General features: G+C 39.3%; 1 pseudogene; it reads left to right on the plus strand.

Annotated features, from left to right (window-relative positions):
• The first annotated feature begins 289 nt into the window (after positions 1-289).
• On the plus strand, positions 290-5,022 carry LOC149207681 (pentatricopeptide repeat-containing protein At3g16610 pseudogene; annotated as a pseudogene).
• The last annotated feature ends 537 nt before the right edge of the window (positions 5,023-5,559 follow it).

Below are 5,559 nucleotides of genomic sequence, written 5' to 3' on the forward strand. Positions count from 1 at the left end.
TAGATGTTTTGGAGAGTTTTTTTTGACATATTTTCAAGTCAAAATTGATTAAAATCTGATAAAAAAGTGTTAGAATCACAAATTTGTAAACTCTTCAAATGTAAATCCAAATGCTACATGTGAACCTATGTGCTAGAGAGATTTTTTCAAAGTAATAAATTCATATGTATAATAAATAAAAAAACTTAATTTAAACAACACATTTTCATGTGTGGATTCCAACTAAAAACTCAAGACATAATTAAATGATTGTATGTCTGAAATTTGAAAACCTTCCACAGCGGGCAACCTATAAAACGAAAATGCCATGATCGTGATCTCCGTTCCATAGAATTTACGAACGAGGCGATTTGTTTCCCTGCCTTGAAACGATCTCTTCACGATCACCGAAAAACCACATACAATTTGTCCAAACAATTTTATAAAATTTCAGCTTTCGGCATGCTATCAGCCCAAATTTAAAAATCCATGTTGCACTCTTATTTTTCTGAAATGCCATGAACTCATTATTGGGATGTTCTCCTATGAATTTCAGAGCATTTCTAATAATCCGAACATATCTAATAAATGGTATGCATTCCTGCACCGAAACATTTCGTCTTTCAATCGATTCATTCATGATTCATTCCTGCACTTGTTCGAATCAGGTCAACATGGACAAAGTGATCAGATTGTTTCTAAGCCACGAGCAAGGCAAATGATAATAACAATGGAAACCCGAGTATCAGTAAATCCTACACGAAAACCATTGGACCACTGGAAATGTTAAAACCATTAAGATATGGAAGGAAGAATAAGGCATTTCTACTTTTATTGGAGCCAGTGTTCCACCATAGAAGAGTTACTATCAATACCCTTCAATCAAAATTTGACTATAACGATATAGCTTCCAATGATAACAAAATATGTTCAAAGGATGCTCTGCACTACCCTCTAGACACTTGCACATATGTTTCTCTCTTACAGTGCTGCATCCGGAAGAAGGCTTTATCAGAGGGTAAATTAATACATGCCCATATCAACGAGACGGGTTTTGCGGCAAAGAAATCTGTACTGAATACCCTTTTCAATATGTATGCCAAGTGCGGGAGCTTGGAGTCCGCTCACAGAGTTCTTGATCAAATGCCTGAACGAGATTTGTCTTCATGGAATACGATGATTGCAGCTTATGCCAGACACGGCTTCCCAAACATGGCGCTGGTACTGTTTTATAAAATGCTACGAACAGGTGGTCAACCCGATCGATTCACGTTTGCCAGCGTTTTCTCGGCTTGCGCCAGTTTGAATGCTCTGGGAGAAGGTATGGAGATTCATGAAGAAATGATGAGATCTGGCTGTGAATATGATATATTTGTGATGAATGCTCTGATTGGCATGTATGCAAAATGTGGGTATATAGAAAATGCACGCAATATGTTTGACCAAATGGATCAACGAGATGTGATCTCTTGGACAGCAATGATTGCAGGATATGCACAGAATGGATTGGGAGAACAAGCTCTGGAGCTTTTCCGAGAAATGCGAGTGGCAGGTGTGAAGCCTGACTTGAAAACCTTTGTCAGTGTTCTCCCAGCATGCGACTTTTCCGCAGCTCTGGAACAGGGCATGGAAATTCACGGACAAATAATAACAAATGGATTTAGAGCTGATGTTTTCCTGGAGAGTGCTCTTGTAGACATGTATGCAAAATGTGGGAGTATAGAGAAGGCACAAAATGTGTTTGATAAAATGCAGAGGAAAGACACGGTGTCTTGGAATATGATGATTGCAGGATATGCCCAGAATCAGAGAGAAGAGGAGGCCCTGAATTTGTTTCAGAAAATGCAAATGGCTGGTGTGAAGCCAAATGCAAGGACCTTTGTAAGTATTCTACCGGCATGCACCAAATTAGCAGCTCTGGAAGAGGGTATTGAAATCCATAAGCAGATAGTTAGATATGGATTTCAATCCGATGTCGCTGTGATGAATTCGCTTATAGACATGTATGCAAAATGTGCTAGGATTGAGAAAGCACGCAAGCTGTTTGACGAAATGCATCTGCAGGATGTCGTATCCTGGACAGTAATGATTGCAGGTTATGCACAGAATGGAATGGGAGAGGAGGCCATAAAACTTTTCTTGCAAATGCAATTGGCAGGTGTGAAACCAAACTCGATGACCTTCATCAATATTCTTGCAGCATGTGCGGACTTGGCGGCTTTGGAACAGGGCATGCAGATTCATGAAGAAATAATGAAAAGTGAACTTCACTCTGAAATATTTGTGGTGAATTCTCTGATAGATATGTATGCAAAATGTGGGAACCTAGAGAAAGCTCATGAATTGTTTGATCAAATACTTGAAAAAGATGTTGCATCCTGGACAGTAATGATTGCAGGGTATGCACAAAATGGCGTAGAAGAGGAAGCTTTGAATCTTTTCCAACAGATGCGGCTGGCACGTGCCAAGCCAAATTTGAAGACCTTTGCAAGCATTCTCCCAGCATGTGCTGACTTGGCAGCTCTGGAACTGGGCATGGAAATTCATGCAGAAATAATTAAGAGCGGACTTAAGTCTGACATCTTTGTAGAGAGTGCTCTTGTAGACATGTATGCAAAATGTGGATGCATTGAGAATGCTCGCATTCAATTCCACAAAACACATGAACGAGATGTTGTCTCCTGGACATCGATGATTGCAGGGTATGTACAGAATGGATATACAGAAGAAGGCCTGAAGCTTTTCCAACAAATGCAACAGATAGGTGTGAAGCCAAACTTGAAAACCCTTACGAGTATTCTTCTAGCATGTACCAATGTGGCATCTTTAGAACAGGGTATGGAGGTCCATTTACATATTATTAGAAATGGATTACAGTCTGAAGGATGTCTGATGAATGCCCTAATGGACATGTATGCAAAATGTGGGAGTATAAGATGTGCATGTACGATATTTGACAAAATGGATATACGAGATGATGTTAGCTGGACAGTAATGATTGCGGGATATATGCAAAATGGGTGGGGAGAGGAGGCCGTCAAGATTTTCCAACAAATGCAACTGGCAGGTGAAAAGCCAAACTTGAAGTCTTTGACCAGTATTCTCCCAGCATGTGCCACCATGGCAGCTCTGGAACATGGCATGGAAGTCCATGCGGAAATAATTAAACATGGATTTCAGTCTGAGGTTTTTGCAGCAAGTGCCCTCATAGACATGTATGCAAAATGTGGTAGGATAGATAAAGCACGTGCATTATTTGACAAAATGCATCAACAAGATGTTGTCTCTTGGACATCAATGATTGGAGGATATGCCATAAATGGATGTGGCAGGGAAGCCCTCGATCTCTTTGAACAAATGAAACATTCTGGGATGGTCATGAACCATGCGACATTACTTTCCGTTTTATCTGCTTGCTGTCATGCAGGTCTTGTGGATGAGGGCTACCAATGTTTCAATAATATGACTGAATACTATCACATTAAACCTGCGATGGAGCACTATAGCTGCATGGTTGACCTTCTTGGACGTGCAGGGCAACTGGATGAAGCACACGGCTTCATCAGTAAAATGCAAATAAAGCCTGATGCCAGTGTGTGGACTTGCTTGCTTAGTGCTTGTAAATTACATAACAATGTAGAACTCGGACAATATGTGGCAGGACGCCTTTTTGAGTTGGATCCGAAAAATCCTGCACCCTATGTGCTACTCTCAAACATCTATGCAAGAGCTGGCAGGTGGGATGAGATGGATGAGGTAAGGAGACTTATGAAAGACAGAGAGATTAAGAAAAATCCTGGATGCAGTTGGATTGGGGACAATAAACAAGTCTATACTTTCCTCGCAGGAGACAGGTCACACTAACAAACATTGGACAACTATACAGGACGGATCGAGTGTCTTAGGAGATGAAAGTTTAATAATATTGGAAAAGGGTAGAACAAATGAATTCTTTGTCACCATAATGAAAAGTTATATTCCCTTTAACCTTTAAGCACATACTCTGGAAGAGCCGTCTGAATTATAAGTATATGCAAATGGGATTTTACTCACCAGCCCAACTCCCCTTCGGAAACCTTTGTTGGAACCTTTAGGGAATGGTGATTGGAGAGCACCCTGGGCCACCAGGACTGTTATGAGCAAAATTCGAAGCAGCTAGACCAGGATGATTAAAAATTTGCTAGCAGCGTGTGCAGATTCCTCCTAGACCATGGTGAGAACATGGATGGCAAATAAGCAAGGACATACGTTTGAGCCCTGAGCTTCAACAGCTCAAAATAAAAAAAATCAGCTCTGAAAAACATCTCAGTATTTGGTGACAGAAACTTGGCAACCAAGTTCATATCCAAGATCGTTGCCTGAGAAATTTGTGAGAAAGATGCTGTGCATTACCACCACTTTAATGCCATGGAAAGCAAGCTGCTATAATAATTACACATAATGATGGGTTTAAGCATTTGCATTGTCAACCTTGCATTGGTAGCGAGGGACAAGGTTTCAGTTGAGATTTTGATTAAGTTCAACATTAGGAGATTTGGTGTATGTTTCTTACCTCAAAATGAATAATCATGGGAAACAATAATATATGATAGAAGTGTTGTTTAGACTTATTGTGAGTATATCATACACATAAGATATCCGATGTGATGATAATGTGTGTGAAAGAGGGGAAGCAATACAGAAACGACACCAAATATGTGGATAACAGGGATAACAGTTGAGACACATTGCGCTAAATTCTTCACTATAAAAGAACCATGTTTTAAGTACAAATCCAATGAGTTCCTTTAAACATCCTACGGGGTTTACTCCCTTGTTATATTGTTCTTGTGCAGTTTTGGTTGCATATACATTCATACAAATCAGTTGGTAGTCATTGAGGTTAATCAGCCTCTCTCTGTTTTGTAAATATCCTGTTATTGTTTTCTTGTCCATATGGTAGGCTAAATGGAAATATCTTGCAGTTCTTGTTCTTTGGAAGACTGTTGGATAACTTTAAAGCCTTGTAACTGTGATACCTTATATTTTTAAATAGAATTCAGATGACTTATTGCAATACAAAAAACAAGGATATGTTTTGAACAATCAACACCCCAAATTCAAATGAAATGAAGTGTGAATATGGTGAAAGAAATTGTTTCTTCATTGGCAGATGTAAGTCCATAAAGAACCAACAGAGAACCAAAAAATTTCAAAATTTTCATTTGCATGCATGCAGATATTCAATAGGAGTTCATTAGCATTTAACTGCTAGAAGTTGGTGTCAAACATAATGCTCAAGTTTCCTTGGGTGTGCCTTGTACATCGTACAGCTATCAAGGGAAAATTGGAGTGCATGTATTAAACTATTAGGACAATGTGTCCACAAAAATTGAACTTGTTCGAAATATGGAGCTTGCATTAAGCATATTGCATTCAGCTTGTGTTTGTGCTTCTCCAAGAAAGGGGGTCATTGTTTCCAAATATAACATTGCATGCACATTTGACATAAGAACATGTGTTTTTTCCTAAGAGGTCATAGGTTCAAAACCAGAGGGGGTAGAGTATGTATGCTTTCGTAGACCTAGCAGTCAAATCGCT

The sequence above is a fragment of the Pinus tabuliformis genome, chromosome 1_2 (assembly GCF_031772625.1).
Source record: "Pinus tabuliformis cultivar Carrire ecotype Pingquan chromosome 1_2, CPIR1, whole genome shotgun sequence".
Lineage (NCBI taxonomy): Eukaryota > Viridiplantae > Streptophyta > Pinopsida > Pinales > Pinaceae > Pinus > Pinus tabuliformis.